The following is a 23,269-nucleotide window of genomic DNA, read 5'->3' on the forward strand; positions in this document are numbered from 1 at the left end:
GATCAAGATCTGGTCAGATCTGACTTTGTCGAATTAAACCAGGAGCTTGGAGACGAATTTTTGAATGACACAAACTGGGGGATATTTAGTTTGTGCCATGGTGATACCTGGAGAGGCAATTGCTAAGTTATGATACTCTCATACCTTTACTAGGTAAATAAAATGGGTTCTCTTTTAGTTGCTTTGTAGTATCTATAAGTTCTTTGTATGTTAGCCCGTAGTAAGGTGGTTAGCTATTGCTTGTTGATTGTTGAATGTTGCATGCTTGTTATGATTGGTGCAATGTGATTGATTGTGTTCCTTTTATATTTTCCGACGATAGATGCGAACGATTCCGGAGAAGAAGAAGAAGTGGTTCGGACAAGGATTTTATTTATATTGACGGGATTCTTATATTGATGAAGTTGAAGAAGTCCGGGGACAAATAAGCCAAGGCAAGCCATCTTTTGATCTCTGATATGATGTCTCTTTGGATGTCATCTTGTGCTATCAATAGCATCTTGGTTCTATGTGTGATGATCTCCATATTGTTGTCATCTATGCTTGGATGCAAGCATGGTACCTCTAGTAGTTTTATCTTGTCAAGGTCTTGGTAATTGGTTGGGTGTATGGTATCATGGCCATTGCTATCCAACTTGCTTTCTATATTTAGCTTGAATATGTTCCACCTCGGGACAAGATTCATACTACACCCCCTTCTAGTGTAGATGTATCAATACCATGTTTTTGGAGTATTCTCAAATTGTGATGAGTATGCCTGTTTTCCCTTAATGGTGTTGGTGTTGGTCAATTCTCATCCCTATCTATCTATTGATTGGGTTAGATAGCACCACAAATCTGAAAGTATATTTCCTCTTGTGTTGTCATAATACATGCTTAGCTCAAGCAAGTATGATCCACTCCAATACCTCTTTTTCATACCCTCCATGGCGTGATGACCCTCATCTCGGCCATAGTGTTGTATTAGTTCAACTCATGAAACTTTAGATTGGGAACCCCTCAAGGTTTACCTTGTTGTAAATGTTTATGAAAACCTTGGGTGAGGCAATCTTACCCAAGCGTATGGTTTATGAAAGGAAAGGATCTTGACAAAGATGGTTGGAAAGAGGAAGGTGTGTGTGACTTGGGTTCTTGAGAAAAATGACACATGGTTCTTTGTATTCGCCCGGAACAACTAAACAGCGCAACCATAGCTACTCCAACGTGGGCACGGGGCTTAACTTGACGTTTGTTCTTCTTAGCATGAGGCACCGCACAACTATACAAGGGTACGGTTACCCCCGAGTCCGGGTTGTCATGGTTGGGACAATAGTATAACGGGAGGCCTTCGGGGCTGACCCGTCCGGAAGACACTATGGGTCTCCTGGCTTGGCGGTGGAGCCACACTCTAGAGGAGGTGGGCTGCCACGGTGCCGGGGAGGTACATACTCCATAGGGTAGGACCTCGTGTTAAGTCGAATGGGCGAAAGGTTATGTCCGGGTATCCGTCGTGGCATATGTCGTTATGCGGGATGATGCCCACACGATAGGTATCCGGATAGTTGTGGTGAAAGTGTGCAAACTCCGCGAGTCAAAACTATTCGAATAGCCGCGTCCGCGGTCATGGACGGTTGGGATGGCCGTTACAGAGCTGTGTCGAGTTTTGGTTTTGAAAATTATTTCCAAAGGAAATGTGTGTTGGAAGTACCGAAAGGGTACGGGAAAGATGGTGTGCCGACCATGTGGAGATGGTCGAGGAAAATGAAACAAAAGAGGGTGACCCTTCCTAGTGTTTCATGTAGAGGAACTCTGCTTTAACAAAGATATAGAGATGTCATAGGACTTTCTTAGTGTCCCCTTCAACTGTGATGTGGGATGCTATATCCACAAGAGAAAATGATTCTCTTTCACATGCTATATCCACAAGAGAAAATGATTCTCTTTCACATGCTATATCCACCAGAGAAACTATTCTTCCTCTCTTGTCTTCTTTAGTTAGAATTGTTATCACCTTCTTGATGGTTTGCGAGTACAATTCAAATGTACTCACGGCTTTGTCCCTGGCTATTTACTTGGCCAGACCTGGAGGACTTCGACAGATGAAGAAGGAGTTGACGACGTCTATGCGAGCTAGGAACGTCTTCCCAGTCAGTTGCCTGTAGGGTTATGGCAGATGACTTGGGTACTACGCTGCTGAAGTGATGATGCTACTCTGATGTTTAGTTAGGCCCTTCGAGGCTATTATGTAAGTATTGGTCATGTGACCATGTTGTAATTTTTTTATTCCGCTTTGTAATGGATGGTGTAATTTGATATCAGTTCGGTTATGTGTTCACGGCGCACTGATCATGGGATCGTGAACTGTATACATAACAGGGAATTTCGGACAGCTAGTCCGGGGTCCCCACACAACCTCTCCTTATCTTTATTTTATTGCATTTTCGTGCCAAGTAAAGTCTTTGATAGAGAGTTGATACTAGATTTGGATTTCTGCGCAGAAATAGATTTTTAGCTGTCACGAATTTGAGTTGATCTCTCTGTAGAAGAGTCTTAAAAATCTGCAAAAATTCTTGAGTAATCCTCAGATATGTACGCAACTTTCATTCAATTTGAGCTTCTTCATCTGAGCATGTTAAGTGCCTCGAAAAAATTCTTCTTTATGGACTGTTCTGTTTTGACAGATTCTGCCTTTTATTTCACATTGCCTCTTTTACTGTGTTTGAGTGGATTTCTTTGCTCCGTTAAATTTCAGTAGCCTTGGGTAATGTCCAGAAGTGTTGGAATGATTGTGTCCTTGCTGAACATGTGAATTTTTGATTATGCACTAACCCTCTAATGAGATTGTTTTGAGTTTGGTGTGGAGGAAGTTTTCAAGGGTCAATAGAGGAGGATGATATAATATGATCAAGAAGAGTGAAAAGTCTAAGCTTGGGGATGCCCCCGTGGTTCATCCCTGCATATTTCAAGAAGACTCAAGCATCTAAGCTTGGGGATGCCCAAGGCATCCCCTTCTTCATCAACAACTTATCAAGTCACCTCTAGTGAAACTATATTTTTATTCCGTCACATCTTATGTGCTTTACTTGGAGCGTCTGTGTGCTTTTATTTTTGTTTGTGTTTTAATAAATTCGGATCCTAGCAATCCATGTGTGGGAGAGAGACACGCTCCGCTTTTTCATTTGAACACTTGTGTTCTTCGTTTTACTTTTAATGTTCATGGCAAAAGTTAAAAGCTGCTGCACTTATTGCTATTTGGTTGGAAACAGAAAATGCTTCATGTGGTAATTGGTATATTATCTTGAATAATTTGATACTTGGCAATTGTTTTGAGCTCTCAAGTAGATCATGTTTAAGCTCTTGCATCATGTAGTTTAAACCTATTAGTGGAGAACTACCGTAGAGCTTGTTGAAATTTGGTTTGCATGGTTGGTCTCTCTAAAGTCTAGATATTTTCTGGTAAAAGTGTTTGAACAACAAGGAAGACAGTGTAGAGTCTTATAATGCTTGCAATATGTTCTTATGTAAGTTTTGCTGTACCGGTTCATACTTGTGTTTGCTTCAAACAACCTTGCTAGCCAAAGCCTTGTACTGAGAGGGAATGCTTCTCGTGCATCCAAAACCTTGAGCCAAAACTTATGCCATTTGTGTCCACCATAACTACCTACTATGTGGTATTTTTCTGCCATTCCAAGTAAACTGCTTGCGTGCTACCTTTAAAAATTTCATTCCTTGTCTTTGCAATATATAGCTCATGGGAAAGTAGCTTAAAAACTATTGTGGTAAAGAATATGTCGCTTATGTATCTTATTTCTTATAATTAAGTTGCTTGTTGAGCGGTAACCATGTTTCTGGGGACGCCATCAACCTGTTACACCTTTGTTGAATATCATGTGAGTTGCTATGCATGTTCGTCTTGCCTGAAGTAAGGGTGATTTGTCATGATTAAATGGTTTGAGTATGCATATTGTTAGAGAAGAACATTGGGCCGCCAACCAAAGCCATGTATCATGGTGGAAGTTTCAGCTTGGACATTAATCCTCAAATCTCTTATGAGAATATTATTTGTTGTTGAATGATTTAAGCATTAAAGAGGAGTCCATTATCTGTTTTCTATGTTGTCCCGGTATGGATGTCCTCAAGTTGAGATCTATCAAAATTGAGAAATCAAATGCGATCCATCTCCTTGGACCTTTGTACAGGTGGCATAGAGGTACCCCTTTGTGACACTTGGTTGAAACATATGTAATGCAATGATAATCCATGGAAATCCGAGCTAATTAGGACAAGGTGCGAGCACTATTGGTATTCGATGCATGAGGCTTGCAACTTATAGGAAGTTTTATGCATAACGCATATGAATTATTACTACCGTTGACAAAATTGTTTCCATGTTTTCAAAATAAAAAGCTCTAGCACATGAGTAATCCCTGCTTCCCTCTGCGAAGGGCCTTTATTTTACTTTATGTTGAGTCAGTTTACCTACTTATTTCCATCTTAGAAGCAAACACTTGTGTCAACTGTGTGCATTGATTCTTACATACTTGCTTATTTGCATTCATCATATTACTTTGTGTTGACAATTATCCATGAGATATACATGTTGAAAGTTGAAAGCAACTGCTTGAAACTTAAATCTTCCTTTGTGTTGCTTCAAAACCTTCTATTAAGAATCTATTGCTTTATGAGTTAACTCTTATGCAAGACTTGTTGATGCTTGTCTTGAAAGTACTATTCATGAAAAGTCTTTGCTATATGATTCAGTTGTTTAGTCATTATCTTTACCATTGCTTTGAATCACTTCATTCATCTCATATGCTTTACAATAGTATTGATCAAGATTATGATAGTAGCATGTCACTTCAGAAATTATCCTTGTTATCGTTTACCTACTCGAGGGCGAGTAGGAACTAAGCTTGGGGATGCTTGATACGTCTCCAATGTATCTATAATTTCTTATGTTCCATGCTAGTTTTACGACAATACCTACATGTTCTATTCATACTTTATATCATTTTGATGCATTTTCCGGCACTAAACTATTAACAAGATGCCGAAGCGCCAGTTCCTGTTTTCTGCTGTTTTTGGTTTCAGAAATCCTACACAGGAAATATTCTCGGAATTGGACGAAACAAAATTCCACGTTCTTATTTTTCCAGGGGCTTCACGGAGTCTTAAGGAGAGACGAAGGGGGGGCCACGAGGTGCCCACACCCTAGGGGGCGTGGGCCACCCCTCTGCCGCGCCACCAGGTGGGGACCCCACCTCGGGACTCCACCAACATCGCCCCTTCGCCTATATATTCTTCCGTCTCCGAAAACCCTAACACAATCGACGATATTCCACGAAGAGTTCCGTAGCCGCCGCCATCACGAAGACAAGTTTCGGGGGACAGAATCTCTATTCCGGCACGCCGCCGGGACGGGGAAGTGCCCCCAGAATCCATCTCTATCGACACCACCGCCATCTTCATCGCCGCTGCTAACTCCCATGATGAGGAGGGAGTAGTTCTCCCCCGAGGCTGAGGGCTCTACCGGTAGCTATGTGGTTCATCTCTCTCTCCCATGGTGTGATCTTTATGTGATCATGAGCTTTGTATCACTATTAATTTATGTGCTACTCTAGTGATGTTATTAAAGTAGTCTATTCCTCCTCCATGATGTAAAGAGGACAACGTGTGCATCATGTAGTACTTGGCGTAGGTTATGATTGTAATCTCTTGTAGATTATGAAGTTGACTATTACTATGATAGTATTGATGTGATCTATTCCCCCTTTCATAGCTATTGGTGACAGTGTGTATGCTATGTTAGTACTCGGTCTAAATTGCAACGGTCTATTATGCACTCTAGAGGTTACTTTAATATGAACTCCGGATTCACTCTCCACGGTGTGACGGCGACAGTGTGCGCATCGTGTGTGATTCCTTTATGAAGTTGTGGAGCTTGTTTACTCCGGCTTGAGGTGTACTTTTGTAGCCCTACACAATGAATGGTGTTTGTTATCCAACAAGAGAGTGTTTAAGAGTAGCATTTATTTATTTAGTTATGTGATCATTGTTGAGAGTGTCCACTAGTGAAAGTATGATCCCTAGGTCTTGTTTCTAAGCATGCTTGCTGCCATTTTTATTTCAGATTGCAATTACTACTTATAAACATCCATATTACTTGTATTTCACTATCTCTTCGCCGAACTAGTGCATCTATACATCTGACAAGTGTATTAGGTGTGTTGGGGACACAAGAGACTTCTTGTATCTTAATTGCAGGGTTGCTTGAGAGGGATATCTTTGACCTCTACCTCCCCGAGTTCGATAAATCTTGGGTGATTCACTTAAGGGAAACTTGCTGCTGTTCTACAAACCTCTGCTCTTGTAGGCCCAATACTGTCTACAGGAATAGAAGCGTGCGTAGACATCACGGTTCCACCTCCACCGGCGGCGGTTGCGGCTTTGGGGGCATTGTGTGAAATGGGGTAGGCCGGTTCGGTGAAGTGGGAGACGGGGACGTAGGAGCTATTTATAGAGGCGTGTAGGCGGGAAATCTCCCGCGTGGGGTCATGGCGGGAAACTCTCCCACGCGTCGTCATGGCGGGAAACTTTCACGCGCGGCGTTTTGGCAGGAAACTTAGCCACCCGCTGGGACTAACGGTTGCCCGCATGCTCTTATCTCGCCGACACTTTGGTACATGGCTTCAAATTCATATTCATAAGTTATTCAAGTTCATATGTAAATTATACTTTTATTACATAGAGATTTCTTTTCTGAACATTTTGATATATCATATGTTACTTTTTGATTTGAAATAAGGCGGGAAACAAAATTATTTGAAAAGTCACATACAAATTTGCCTTTAGTCTCGGTTCGTGCCACCAACCGGGACTAAAGGCCTATTTTGCGCGCAGTGAAAAGCACAGCGAAAATAGGCCTTTAGTCCTCGTTGGTGGCACGAACCGGGACTAAAGGGGGGCACTATAACCGCTCCGCTTCGTCTCCGCGCAGACCATTCGCGCTGAGAGAAGCAACGCCGCCAGGCTGCCGAAATTCCGCCCGACCACGCCGCCACCCACCACCCCGCCCGCTACCGCGTCCTTCCGCGCGCGCGCCCGAGACCCGGCCGCCTCCTCCCGCCGTCGCCGTCCACCGCTCCATCGCCCGCCGTCGGACGTTGCCGCCGGCCACCTCCTCCGCGCTGGCCACCTCCTCTCCTCCACCTCCTATCCTCCACCGGCCGCCTCCTCCGCCGGCCACCCCCTCCTCCGATGCGCCACCCATGACACCGCCGCCGAGGTAAGCCCCCGCTGGCCTCCTCTTTCTCATCTAGCCAGCCGACGTACAGCCGGCGCCCATACACGTGTACGCATATGCTTTTATTTCTTAGTTGTGTCGCGCGTCGATAGGCAATACACGTGCATAGCTATATATGTTGAGTTTTGACACCGTGCTAGCAGTACCGATTAGATTGATGCAAAGGATAGGCCACCGGTGTCACAACTCGCCATGCGCGCCGCCGGTGTCGCAACTCGCCGGTGACTAGCTAATTGGCTCCATGTTAGCCACCGGTGCCGCACCTCGCCGGTGACTCGCCTTCATGTTGTCGCCGATGACACACCTTGTTGGTGACTTGGCTCATGTTAGTACTCAAACATGGTATTAGGGTTTCGAGGGTACCTGTTAGTGTTTACATGATAACTTACTTTATTTGACATGACATATGTTCAATTGTTTATTTCATAGCTACGATGGAGGGTCTAGGCACGTTCTGGACCAGATGCAGACGATGGTGTAGGTCCGGGACTGGGCTCCGCCGGGGTGGCACTGGGAGGTGTTATCTTCCGGGACGCGCACATTGGTGCGAAATCCGGGTCCCGTCGTCGACCCAGATCTTCTCTGCTGGAGGTTGCGTGGGCCATGCTCGTTTCAGAGGGAGCCGGCCCCCCAGGAGGTGGTAGCTCGGCGCATTGCAGAGGAGGACGAGCACGTTCGCCGTAACCTGCATGTCTTAGACATCAGCATGTATAGGAATGGATGGTCAGTTATGCAGGGATCTCACGTGAGCTATGATCTTGTGATTGTTCCGTATCTTTGGATGTTCTCCCTGTGCGGCTCGGCACCTCGCGGCTCAGCACCTCACGGCTCAGCACCCGGTCGACGTTGAGAGCTATGTCCATGCATGGGAGTCGGTTGTAGTGATGTATTAGGGTTAAATAAAAATGGACCCGAGTTATATATTCATATATCTGCACTATCTGCTTTCAGCACTACATTATCGATCCTTAATTAATGACTATATATGTAAAATCCAATTTCTGTTTTCTACATTATCCTTAATTAATATCTTTATATGTGATTATATGATGGTTCCTATAAATTGCAAGTCATTGCAAAAACTATGGACGATGACAGAACCAAGAAGAATTCATGGCTAACCTCATAACTGAAGGTGTTCTGGATGATGGCGGTGACGGCGGTGACGATGTCACCACAACTTATTTGAATGACTCCGGTGAGGGAGCGGAGGAGATTGAGTGAAGAGAAGATGCCTCCCGTGAGGGAGAAGATCATAATGGCTCCACTGATGGAACATTAGTTATTACAAAGTCTATCAGGTATATAAATTCAGCCGCTACTGAGTAGATGCATTAACTAATATATATATTGACGATGAATTATTTCTTTGTGAGCCCTCCGGATCGAGCAATTCTTCTGTAAAGTCGAAGCGTGGCCCGGCCAAATCATTGGCCGACAGTGTTAGGCACGACATCCTCGAAATCGATCAGAGTGGCCGACCAACTGCTCCCCAGAAGGCTGCAAAAAAAATTATAACTCAATGCGGAGTGCTTGTTAGGGACTGCATCCCGATCACCGTTCGAGAATGGCACAAGCTAAAGGGAGAGGTTGAACCAGGTCATTATGTCAATGATGTATCCAAACACAACCTTTTGACTAAGCTCATGGCATAATTCAACCTACCTCCAAAGGAGAATGAAGATAGAGCCAGACAGATGGAGGAGGCAGTCAAGGAGTTTGCTCTAAAGAAGATGGCCGAACTATTCAAGCACCACAAGAAAATATTGCACACACTTGTCAAGAATGAGAAGACTCCGGAATTCAGTACTCCAGGGTATGAGAAGATAAAAGATCACTGGCCCGAACTCGTGAAGTACGTCACAGAGTCAGAACAATTTAAGAAAAGGTCGGCAACAAATAAGGCAAATGCCGCGTTGAAGAAATATCACCAAATTACGGATCCAGGTGGCTACAGGTCTAACCGGCCTAAGTGGCAGGGAGCTGAGGTGGCACTGGTCAACAAAGGCATACAAATAGGGACATTCGATTGGAACGAACGGTGCAAGGAGTGGTTCTACAAGATAGGGGGAAGGTTGGACCCAGAAACATGGAAGTGCATCTATAATAAAGAACATCTGAAGCACCCCATTCAAGCCCTTCAAGATGCACATAGGGACGTGCGGGAGGGGAGGTTCCACCCCAAAAGATAGAACGACGAGCTGACATGCGCCCTTGGGAACAAAGGACACGGCGGACGAACACGAGGCACAGAAGGCTCCATTCCGTGGAAGTATGGCTTTCCCGCGGAAAGGAAGAAATTTCCTGATAAAAGCCATGCGAGGAGAAAGGCAAAGGAAGCAGACCGCATAGCGTCCCTTAGAGGATTCTGTGAGTGTCCTGAAAGCCCAAGGTTCCCAAGTTAACGAAGTACTTGCATCCCAGCGATCTCAGGGGCATCATGTAGATCCTGCATTCGATGCTACCGACCCATATCAATCTCAGCACCAGAAAAGCAGTGTGGCTTCCACTCAGCTCGGTAATGATGATCAACAGGTGATCGAGCCTCCTCGCTACCCCGTGGATGATCTCACAGAGGGTCGTCCTTGTGAGCTTCATGTCAAATTTGTCAACATATACATGAAGGCGGCGACCGGCTATGTCATGCCTACAACAACTTACCATTGCCGTCTGGTCCAAGATGGCTATGCTGTTGTGCTGGTGGATGAAGCGATGAGAGATTATGAGCCGTTGAAGCTTGACCACCCTGCAGGTGAAGATGGGGAAATCACTGAACTCGGAGAAGCCCTTAGAACTACCGTTCTATGGCGGAAGCAGCTCATTGTGTTTCCAGGTTCCAAGCCAAGCATGCCACCTCCAGCTCATTCTCCGCCACCTCCGCAGTCTCCTCTGCGTGATGATTCTCCTCTGCGTGATGATTCTCCTCCGCATGAGCGGTCTCCTCCGCGAGAGAATACTCCACCGCCTCCTCCTCGTCAGGAGACTCCCCCGTGTCTGCAACCTAAGCAAAAGAGGAAGCTAAGTACCGCAGCAAGTATTAAATCCCCGAAGAGATCATCAGCTCCAAAGAGGTCCAAGACTCCAGATTTTTTAGCATATGAGATGACTGATGAGCAAAGCAACACAGTCGCAGCCGCCGATCTGAAGGAGTTTCTTGCACCGAAGAATCCTACGCCAAGGCTGTTTATAGTACCAAATACAATGAATCACTTTGCCAAGAAGAGACAAAAGAAATCTGAGTTGGCATGTGATTATGACCGCTCTCTTGGACAATCCTCTAGAACGAGGAATGTGAAAAAAATTGCCCAGCTCGGACATCAGGAAAATCAATCGCTACCCCCCTTCGTCGTGCACTCCTATGATGATCCGGAGATGGCATCGATGATCGAACGTGCGGCTAGAGATCTTGGAGCAGATGTTCAGTACAATGATTACTATCCAACGGCTGAAGTCAGAAACAAGTATCAATACGGAAAGGATCTCGTCAAACCTGTCGAGCTAGCGCGTCTAGGGACTCAAATACAAAGGTTGCATGCATGGTACCTGCAAGCCTGTTGGAACGTGGATCACTACCTCACGGTGGGACTTAGAGATGAGCATTACTTCGGGGGGAAGGAGGAGATAAACCTTGAGTTTGAAGAACTATTTCAGTTATTCAATCAAGACGCCCTCGACAAATCTGTCATCAGTTGCTACTGCCTGTAAGTGATTTATTTATGTAATTAAATATGTAGCTCAGCTCATTCATTTGCACTAACAATTGTCCTCACTATATTATTTTTGTACGCTATATATTATGCAGAATGAAGATGCTCGAATGCAAAAAAAGGCGGGCTCTATGACATCGGGTTCATTGACCCATACACCGTTCATGAAGTTACGATTCGACGGTACGCCAAGGACACAGAGGACAACATGCTATTGTTTTTACTGAAGCAAGCAAACAAAGAGGAAATATTCTTTCCTTACAACTACAAGTGAGTGTTATAACTATTTTACTACATTCGATTTCACTTACTCGATGTGAAGTCTAAATAATCCGACGAGTTATGCGTGTGCAGCTTCCACTATATTCTCCTAATCATTGAGCTTAAGAAAGGAGTAGTATTTGTCATGGACTCGAAACGTAAAGACCATGGGGAATGGATGACGTGGGCACTACCCTTCGGGTAACCGACATTACCCTATCCTGTACTGACTAATTGGAGGCCCATGAAGACACCTGAAGGCAAGATGAGCCACTAGGTCGGTGCACCAGAAGGTTCCTTGACGGGCAAGACAAGGAAGTGATCAAACAAGGAAAGATCGGATCTAAAACTACTGTAAACCTAGTCGTGCTCGGTGAGACCTCTTGAGACCTGGCCTCCTATATAAAGGCCAGGAGAGGGGCTCCCGAGGGACAGGATCAATCTTAGCAATCTTAGCCAACAAAAGCTCAGAGCTAGGTCACCTTAGCAATAGCCATCTCGACGAGATCTCAGCCGAACTATTCGGCACCCCATTGTAACCCATTATCATCATAATCAAGAACGAGACGGGCGGGACGTAAGGGTTTTACCTCATCGAGGGCCCCGAACACTAGGTAAATCGCTCTCCCCGCTTGTACGTGAACCGATGTCTCGTGTCAGCTTGCAGGATTCCGTCAACCCTAAGCCCCTATCGGAGGGCATTGGCGAGGAGTACCCTCGACAATTGGCGCCGTCTGTGGGAACCCTGTCGGCACAAGATCGGACGTCGGCTGAACCTGTCATGTCATCAGCAGCTTCGTCAACACCATCATCGCCTCGTCTGGGAAGCCCGATTCGTTTCGGCTCCTACGAACACCCCACATAGCGATTCATCTCGCTCGACTTTCTCCAGTCTACAAGGCAACATGGAGATGGCTTTCGGGAGCGTCCACTACAACGTCAACTCAGAAGGAATTCTTCGGCTCCTAGAATCTCCCATCTCCAGATCGACGAGTCCCGAGCGCGTCGTCATCACTCGACCTTTCGGCTAGCCTGATAAGCCCGTCGAGTCCGTCCGCGCCTTCGACTCCCCGTTCGGCGTCCTCTATGTCGGTCGGATCTGATGATCCTGCGTCCTCGGAGCTAACCTCGTACTCACTGCATGAAGCTGCGACACCGGGCACGGACCGGGGTCAAGCGACACACCGTTCATCCGCAATGCCTACTATTCATCGGGAGAGGACAGCATCGGCAGCATCACCCAAGGAGACACCCGAAGAGTGGCGCCCTCCAAGTTTATGTCGCTAACAGGGGAAACGAAGATCGCACCCCCGTTCCAGCAGGCGAGCTAGTTTTGAAAACAGCGCCAGCAACAACAACAGCGACCACACCATCGCAGAGGAGGAGTGGGCAGCAGCCAAGGCAGCCGTGCATAACAATACACCGCTTCCGGCAGGAACCACGGTTGGCACTCTCAACGCTTACCGCTCCATATTGGAGAAAAATCGGGAGCGCCTATCTAACACTACTAGGAAAAGGCTTATAGCCGCACTCCTTACCGCCGGCGAGTACGATTCCAAGATGCCGGCGGTAAGGTCTTCCAGGGTCGCCTCACGTTACCGCCGGCAAGTTGGTTTCAGGTCGCCGGGGATAGGGCACTTACCGCCGGCGAATCAGGATTGGAACAGCCGGCGGTAAGGTGGACTAAGAGCATCCGGATGGGCCTCTCGCTACCGCCGGCGAGTTTGTCTCGAAGATGCCGGGGGTAAATTAACTACCGCCGGCGAAATGGACTTGCACGTGCCAGTGCTAACGTGGGCTGCTGTGAGCCATTTGGGCCGAAGTTACCGCCCGCGTCCGTGTTTCGTTTTCGCCGGGGGTATTTAGTCATCTTGGATTTCTCCACCCCACACCCTACACACGCACGACGCACCCTCGTCGCCACACACGCACAAGTCACTCCTACATCCCCATTTCCTCCCCACCGAGCCCGCCTCACCGCGGGCGCATCCAACCGAAGTAATAAGAGGCCGGATCGCCCGGCCGCCGCCCCAATCCAATCCATGGACGAGACCGAGAAGGCGATGCCGGCGGCCAGGAGGGCGGACACGGCCTCCACCACCCCCACCACCGTCTCGCCCACCTCCACCGCCTCCTCCTGCTCCTCCAACCCCGACCCCGCCGCGGCCCGCACGCCGCCGCCCACCTTCGCCGTCCCCTGGGCGCGCGCCGACGCCGGCGGGAGCTACTACCCGGGCTGCCGCAAGGACACCAACGGCTCTGCGCGAGATCCGCCTCGCTAGCATCAATGCCACGCGCGACCTCCTCCCGCCCGAGGCCGCCTCCGCGCGCCGCTCCTTCGCCGCCGTCGCCAGGGACACCTCCTGGCTCCCGCCCGCTCTTCCTCGCCCGCGGCGGGTCCGAGGTCACCGAGCCGTGGACCCCGCCGCCGCAGCCTGCGCTCCACCGCCAAGTCCAAGAGACCCTGGCAGTGGTAGGCCGCGCGCGAGGGCGAGGCGGCTACCCCGAAGAAAGGCGGGGGGTCATCGTCGCCGCCCGACTGGGCGATCTACGCGCTGACGGTTCTCTGCTTCCCCGCCGCCGCAGCCTGCGCTCCATCTTCTTTTTTTTTTGTTTCTTAAATTCATTACTGCCGGCGCTTTGCCTTGGTTGCCAGCGGTAACTGATTTTTTTTAGTTCTTTAAATATCTACTGCCGACGCATACAAATATGAATCATGTGCCTGTGGTACTAGATACCCCTGGCGAATATGCGAAGACGCCGGGGATAATTGCATGTTACCACCGGCGAAAATAAAGGTGCCAGCGGTAAGGCATTACCACCGGCGAGGTGATCGCCGGCGAACGCGAAAACGCCGGCGGTAAGCCTTTTCAATGTGCCGGTGGTAAACCTTTCCTTAGTAGTGTAAGGAGCAAGCCACCCTCGAGAAACGCCTATCTGCGGCAGACCGATCCAGCGAGCGACGCAGAGGCTCGCAGGGAAGTGCCTCCCGAAGTACCCACGGAGGAGGCAAACATCGATCAAGAATGGCCAGGCTTTCGGAAGACGATGCAAGGGAGATAACGTCAAACCTGACCAAGTCCTTTATGACTACGGACACCGCGGGCATGCCACGGCCAAAAACCGTTGCGGGAGCAACAGCCAACCTTGCAGCATACCTCATTAATCAGCGTCCCGAAGGATCCATGGCCCAGGCTCACCGTGGCGCCTTAGAAAGTCTCGCGATATTAGTAGACAATCTAGTTCCACGGAAGGAGAAGACCATGTTGCAGGCCAGTGTCTCAAAGCATCGCGCAAGAGACGCTCGGGATGAAATTACTCAGAGTAGGATCGACAAAGCAAGGCGACGACGCGCCCTGAGAGAGGAATTCGACAGCGATTCTTCGGACGAGACCCAGGAGAACGACGGCGAGCTTAGGGGAGCCGATTGTTTAAGCTACAAAATTCGGGAGGCGATGCCACCCAAGAAATTCAAACCCACCCCTACCGATGCCGCCAAGTACGATGGGCAGCAGGAGCCGAGATCCTGGATAGAGGACTATCTACAGACAGTAATTCTGCAAAAAGGGAACCAGATAGCAGCAATGCAGTGCCTACAGCTTTACCTAAAGGACTCAGCGCGAGCCTGGCTCAGAGGTCTGCCAAAGGGTTCCATTAAGTCATGGGACGACCTAGTAGAAGCCTTCGTCGCCAACTTCCAAGCAACCTACAAAAGGCCCGTCGGGATCGAGGAATTACGGCATTGTCAGCAAAAGCAGAAGGAGTCGATGCGTGCATACATCGGGAGATTCACCAAGCTCCTGAACGCTGCGGAAGACGTATCTGTCGACAGAGCGATCGACGCCTTCAGTGATGGCATCCGACGTGAAAGCTATATAGAAGAACTTGGGCGCAAGAAGCCGAAAACCATCACTACAAGAAAAGTTCTGATAGACAACGTCTCAAAATCGTCCGCTAAGGGGTATTTTTTTCGGTCCGTCGCGCTTGGGCGCCCTTCCGCCACGGAAAATCGGACCGTTGCGCAAGTGTTTCCGGGAGCCCGTTGACTGCTGACGTCATGCAAACTGACACGTGGCAGACGCCGTTAACCGGTGATACGTCTCCAACGTATCGATAATTTCTTGTGTTCCATGCCACATTATTGATGTTATCTACATGTTTTATGCACACTTTATATCATATTCGTGCATTTTCCGGAACTAACCTATTAACAAGATGCCGAAGTGCCGATTGCTTGTTTCTACGCTGTTTTTGGTTTCAGAAATCCTAGTAAAGAAATATTCTCGGAATTGGACGAAATAAAAGCCCGGAGGCCTATTTTCTCACGAAGCTTCCGAAGTCCGAAGGAGAGACGAAGAGGGGCCACGGGGTGGCCAAACCCTAGGGCGGCGCGGCCCCACCCTCGGCCGCGCCGGCCCGTGGTTTGGGCCCCCGTGCCGCCTCTTGACTTGCCCTTCCGCCTACAAATAGCCTCCGTGACGAAACCCCCGGTACCGAGAGCCACGATACGGAAAACATTGCGAGACGCCGTCGCCGCCGATCCCATCTCGGGGGATCCTGGAGATCGCCCCCGGCACCCTGCCGGAGAGGGGATTCATCTCCCGGAGGACTCTACACCGCCATGGTCGCCTCCGGAGTGATGAGTGAGTAGTCTACCCCTGGACTATGGGTCCATAGCAGTAGCTAGATGGTTGTCTTCTCCCCATTGTGCTATCATTGTCGGATCTTGTGAGCTGCCTATCATGATCAAAGATCATCTATATGTAATTCTATATGTTGCGTTTGTTGGGATCCGATGAATAGAGAATACTTGTTATGTTGATTATCAAAGTTATGCTTATGTGTTGTTTATGATCTTGCATGCTCTCCGTTATTAGTAGATGCTCTGGCCAAGTAGATGCTTTTAACTCCAAGAGGGAGTACTTATGCTCGATAGTGGGTTCATGCCTGCATTGACACCAGGACGATGACGAGAAAGTTCTAAGGTTGTGTTGTGCTTGTTGCCACTAGGGATAAAACATTGATGCTATGTCTAAGGATGTAGTTGTTGATTACATTACGCACCATACTTAATGCAATTGTCCGTTGTTTGCAACTTAATACCGGAGGGGTTCGGATGATAACCTGAAGGTGGACTTTTTAGGCATAGATGCGGTTGGATGGCGGTCTATGTACTTTGTCGTAATGCCCAATTAAATCTCACTATACTCATCATGATATGTATGTGCATTGTCATGCTCTCTTTATTTGTCAATTGCCCAACTGTAATTTGTTCACCCAACATGCTGTTCGTCTTATGGGAGAGACACCTCTAGTGAGCTGTGGACCCCGGTCCAATTCTCTTTACTCGAAATACAATCTACTGCAATACTTGTTTCTACTTGTTTTCTCTGCAAACAATCATCTTCCACACAATACGGTTAATCCTTTGTTACAGCAAGCCGGTGAGATTGACAACCTCACTGTTTCGTTGGGGCAAAGTAGCTTGGTTGTGTTGTGCGGGTTCCACGTTGGCGCCGGAATCTCCGGTGTTGCGCCGCACTACATCCCGCCGCCATCAACCTTCAACGTGCTTCTTGGCTCCTCCTGGTTCGATAAACCTTGGTTTCTTTTCGAGGGAAAACTTGCTGCTGTGCGCATCATACCTTCCTCTTGGGGTTGCCCAACGAACGTGTGAAATACACGCCATCAAGCTCTTTTTCTGGCGCCGTTGCCGGGGAGATCAAGACACGCTGCAAGGGGAGTCTCCACTTCTCAATCTCTTTACTTTGTTTTTGTCTTGCTTTATTCTATTTACTACTTTGTTTGCTGCACTAAATCAAAATACAAAAAAATTAGTTGCTAGTTTTACTTTATTTGCTATCTTGTTTGCTATATCGAAAACACAAAAAAATTAGTTTACTTGCATTTACTTTATCTAGTTTGCTTTATTGTCTTGCACTCTATATTAAAAATACAAAAAAAAATTTAGTTACTTTTGTTACCATGTCTAGCTACGAACACTGTTACTTCTTCGCTCGAAGAATTAGTCTTCACTTTTAAACAAGGGGATGAGGAGAGTTTTAAGGATGCTTGGTCTAGAATTTTTACTTCTTATCGTGAAGCCGAACCTCAAATGACTCTAAGTTTGCTCCTTAGTAATTTTTATTTTGGTCTTATGGTTCGCTATAGATATGCTTTGGATACTTTAGTGGGAGGAGATTTCCTTCATTGCAATGGGGATCAAGCTTTTAATGCCATAAAGAAGTTGGTTGCATCATATGATTCAGCTAATAACTTTGATTCGAGTCCTCGCTAGCATATATAGTAGATTAAATACTGCGGAGATAAGTACATCTCGCTTGAATGATAACTATTGCCACGTTCGTAATCGTCTTGAACAAGTCTTAGTGAACTCTAAACTCTCATTGTGGGATCCTTCGTTAAAATTTTTATCGGTGATCGAACACTCCATGCCTACTTGTGATATTATGTATGAATTTTGCCTTATGCCTGAAAGTATTTATAAATCTTTGAAACTTTGGGGAGTTGAGGAAGGAGGAGAAAAGATAACTCTCATTGATAACTCTACTATAATCCCTAAAGGAATAGCCGCAGGTGTGCATACAACTATTTGTGGGAGAACAATATCCATTGATTATCTTGTTGTTGAAACAGGAAAACTCACACTCGGAAGATCCTCTGCTGAAACTATTGGGAGCAGTCATTGATGTTGGAGAAGGCACTTTGAAATTCACCTCTATACCGGGAGAAACTCGTATATTTCCTAAACCAAAGGGAAAGAAAAACAATAAGAAAGGTAAGGGTAAGGCCCAAGGTAATGTTGATGCACCATCCTTCGATAATACTTGATACACACTTTACGCGCCTAGCTGAAAGGCGTTAAAGAAAGCGCTTATGGGAGACAACCCATGTTTTTACCTACAGTACTTTGTTTTTATTTTGTGTCTTGGAAGTTGTTTACTACTGTAGCAACCTCTCCTTATCTTAGTTTTGAGTTTTGTTGTGCCAAGTTAAGCCGTTGATAGAAAAGTAAGTACTAGATTTGGATTACTGCGCAGTTCCAGATTTCTTTGCTGTCACGAATCTGAGCCCACTGCCCTGCAGGAAGCTCAGAAAATTATGCCAATTTACGTGCATGATCCTCAGATATGTACGCAACTTTCATTCAATTTGAGCATTTTCATTTGAGCAAGTCTGGTGCCATTTTAAAATTCGTCAATACGAACTGTTCTGTTTTGACAGATTCTGCCTTTTATTTCGCATTGCCTCTTTCGCTATGTTGGATGAATTTCTTTGATCCACTAATGTCCAGTAGCATTATGCAATGTCCAGAAGTGTTAAGAATGAGTGTGTCACCTCTGAATATGTCAATTTATATTGTGCACTAACCCTCTAATGAGTTGTTTCGAGTTTGGTGTGGAGGAAGTTTTCAAGGATCAAGAGAGGAGTATGATGCAACATGATCAAGGAGAGTGAAAGCTCTAAGCTTGGGGATGCACCCGGTGGTTCACCCCTGCATATATCAAGAAGACTCAAGCGTCTAAGCTTGGGGATGCCCAAGGCATCCCCTTCTTCATCAACAAATTATCGGGTTCCTCCCCTGAAACTACATTTTTATTCGGCCACATCTTATGTGCTTTTTCTTGGAGCGTCGTTTTGTTTTTGTTTTTGTTTTGTTTGAATAAAATGGATCCTAGCATTCACTTTATGGGAGAGATACACACTCCGCTGTAGCTTATGGACAAATATGTCCTTGGTTTCTACTCATAGTATTCATGGCGAAGTTTCTCCTTCGTTAAATTGTTATATGGTTGGAATTGGAAAATGATACATGTAGTAATTGCTATAAATGTTTTGGGTAATGTGATACTTGGCAATTGTTGTGCTCATGTTTAAGCTCTTGCATCATATGCTTTGCACCCATTAATGAAGAAATACATAGAGCATGCTAAAATTTGGTTTGCATATTTGGTTTCTCTAAGGTCTAGATAATTTCTAGTTTTGAGTTTGAACAACAAGGAAGACGGTATAGAGTATTATAATGCTTTCAATATGTCTTTTATGTGAGTTTTGCTGTACTAGTTCATCCTTGTGTTTGCCTCAAACAACCTTGCTAGCCTAAACCTTGTATCGAGAGGGAATACTTCTCATGCATCCAAAATACTTGAGCCAACCACTATGCCATTTGTGTCCACCATACCTACCTATACTACATGGTATTTTCCCGCCATTCCAAAGTAAATTGCTTGAGTGCTACCTTTAAAATTCCATCATTCACCTTTGCAATATATAGCTCATGGGACAAATAGCTTAAAAACTATTGTGGTATTGAATATGTAATTATGCACTTTATCTCTTATTAAGTTGCTTGTTGTGCGATAACCATGTTTACTGGGAAACGCCATCAACTCATTGTTGAATTTCATGTGAGTTGCTATGCATGTTCGTCTTGTATGAAGTAAGGGCGATCTACACTGAGTTGAATGGTTTGAGCATGCATATTGTGAGAGAAGAACATTGGGCCGCTAACTAAAGCCATGTTCCATGGTGGAAGTTTCAGTTTTGGACAAACATCCTCAAATCTCTAATGAGAAAATAATTAATTGTTGTTGAATGCTTAAAGCATTAAAAGAGGAGTCCATTATCCGTTGTCTATGTTGTCCCCGTATGGATGTCTAAGTTGAGAATAATCAAAAGCGAGAAATCCAAATGCGAGCTTTCTCCTTAGACCTTTGTACGGGCGGCATAGAGGTACCCCTTTGTGATACTTGGTTAAAGCATATGTATTGCGGTGATAATCCAGGTAGTCCAAGCTAATTAGGACAAGGTGCGAGCACTATTAGTACACTATGCATGAGGCTTGCAACTTATAAGATATAATTTACATGATGCATATGCTTTATTACTACCGTTGACAAAATTGTTTCATGTTTTCAAAATCAAAGCTCTAGCACAAATATAGCAATCGATGCTTTTCCTCTATGAGGACCATTCTTTTTACTTTTATGTTGAGTCAGTTCACCTATTTCTCTCCACCTCAAGAAGCAAACACTTGTGTGAACTGTGCATTGATTCTTACATACTTGCTTATTGCACTTATTATATTACTCTATGTTGACAATATCCATGAGATATACATGTTACAAGTTGAAAGCAACCGCTGAAACTTAATCTTCTTTTGTGTTGCTTCAATACCTTTACTTCGAATTATTGCTTTATGAGTTAACTCTTATGCAAGACTTATTGATGCTTGTCTTGAAATGCTATTCATGAAAAGTCTTTGCTTTATGATTCACTTGTTTACTCATGTCATACACATTGTTTTGATCGCTGCATTCTCTACATATGCTTTACAAATAGTATGATCAAGTTTATGATGGCATGTCACTCCAGAAATTATCTTTGTTATCGTTTTACCTGCTCGGGACGAAGCAGAAACTAAGCTTAGGGATGCTGATACGTCTCCAACGTATCGATAATTTCTTGTGTTCCATGCCACATTATTGATGTTATCTACATGTTTTATGCACACTTTATATCATATTCGTGCATTTTACTGGAACTAACCTATTAACAAGATGCCGAAGTGCCGATTCTTGTTTTTACGCTGTTTTTGGTTTCAGAAATCCTAGTAAAGAAATATTCTCGGAATTGGACGAAATAAAAGCCCGGAGGCCTATTTTCTCACGAAGCTTCCGGAAGTCCGAAGGAGAGACGAAGAGGGGCCACGGGGTGGCCAAACCCTAGGGCGGCGCGGCCCCACCCTCGGCCGCGCCGGCCCGTGGTTTGGGCCCCCGTGCCGCCTCTTGACTTGCCCTTCCGCCTACAAATAGCCTCCGTGACGAAACCCCCGATGCGAGAGCCACGATACGGAAAACATTGCGAGACGCCGTCGCCGCCGATCCCATCTCGGGGGATCACGGAGATCGCCTCCGGCACCCTGCCGGAGAGGGGATTCATCTCCCGGAGGACTCTACACCGCCATGGTCGCCTCCGGAGTGATGAGTGAGTAGTCTACCCCTGGACTATGGGTCCATAGCAGTAGCTAGATGGTTGTCTTCTCCCCATTGTGCTATCATTGTCGGATCTTGTGAGCTGCCTATCATGATCAAAGATCATCTATATGTAATTCTATATGTTGCGTTTGTTGGGATCCGATGAATAGAGAATACTTGTTATGTTGATTATCAAAGTTATGCTTATGTGTTGTTTATGATCTTGCATGCTCTCCGTTATTAGTAGATGCTACGGCCAAGTAGATGCTTTTAACTCCAAGAGGGAGTACTTATGCTCGATAGTGGGTTCATGCCGCATTGACACCAGGACGATGTGAGAAAGTTCTAAGGTTGTGTTGTGATGTTGCCACTAGGGATAAAACATTGATGCTATGTCTAAGGATGTAGTTGTTGATTACATTACGCACCATACTTAATGCAATTGTCCGTTGTTTGCAACTTAATGTCTGGAGGGGTTCGGATGATAACCTGAAGGTGGACTTTTTAGGCATAGATGCGGTTGGATGGCGGTCTATGTACTTTGTCGTAATGCCCAATTAAATCTCACTATACTCATCATGATATGTATGTGCATTGTCATGCTCTCTTTATTTGTCAATTGCCCAAGCTGTAATTTGTTCACCCAACATGCTTGTTCGTCTTATGGGAGAGACACCTCTAGTGAGCTGTGGACCCCGGTCCAATTCTCTTTACTTGAAATACAATCTATCGCAATACTTGTTTCTACTGTTTTCTCTGCAAACAATCATCTTCCACACAATACGGTTAATCCTTTGTTACAGCAAGCCGGTGAGATTGACAACCTCCACTGTTTCGTTGGGGCAAAGTAGCTTGGTTGTGTTGTGCGGGTTCCACGTTGGCGCGGAATCTACGGTGTTGCGCCGCACTACATCCGCCGCCATCAACCTTCAACGTGCTTCTTGGCTCCTCCTGGTTCGATAAACCTTGGTTTCTTTCTGAGGGAAAACTTGCTGCTGTGCGCATCATACCTTCCTCTTGGGGTTGCCCAACGAACGTGTGAAATACACGCCATCAAGCGGCAGTTAACGGCGTTAACCGGCTGAAACCGCGTGGTAGATGGTAGGCCCACACGAGGCCTGCCACGTCTTAAGCGGGCCGGGCCAGCTGACATAGTTTGACCGGTCAACTATATAGCTGGGCTGGTCCATTAGTTACGTGGGCCGGGCTGATGCGTGTAGTTGACACGTCCGTTGGGAACCCTAAGAGGAAGGTGTGATGCGCACAGCGGCAAGTTTCCCTCAGTAAGAAACCAAGGTTTAATCGAACCAGTAGGAGTCAAGAAGCACGTTGAAGGTTGATGGCGGCGGGATGTAGTGCGGCGCAACACCGGAGATTCCGGCGCCAACGTGGAACCTGCACAACACAACCAAAGTACTTTGCCCCAACGAAACAGATGAGGTTGTCAATCTCACCGGCTTGCTCGTAACAAAGGATTAACCGAATTGTGTGGAAGATGATTATTTGCGAGAGAAAACGATAAAACAAGTATTGCAGCAGATTTGTATTTCGAGTATTAAAAGAATGGACCGGGGTCCACAGTTCACTAGAGGTGTCTCTCCCATAAGATAAAAGCATGTTGGGTGAACAAATTACGGTCGGGAAATTGACAAATAGAGAGGGCATAACAATGCACATACATGACATGATAAGTATAGTGAGATTTAATTGGGCATTACGACAAAGTACATAGACCGCCATCCAACCGCATCTATGCCTAAAAAGTCCACCTTCGAGGTTATCGTCCGAACCCCTTCCGATATTAAGTTGCAAAGCAACGTGACAATCGCATTAAGTATGGTGCGTAATGTAATCAACAACTACATCCTCGGACATAGCACCAATGTTTTATCCCTAGTGGCAACAGCACAACACAACCTTAGAACTTTCTGTCACTGTCCCAGGTGTCAATGCGAGCATGAACCCACTATCGAGCATAAATACTCCCTCTTGGAGTTAAAAGCAAAAACTTGGCCAGAGCC

This window comes from Lolium rigidum, chromosome 3 (assembly GCF_022539505.1).
Source record: "Lolium rigidum isolate FL_2022 chromosome 3, APGP_CSIRO_Lrig_0.1, whole genome shotgun sequence".
NCBI lineage: Eukaryota > Viridiplantae > Streptophyta > Magnoliopsida > Poales > Poaceae > Lolium > Lolium rigidum.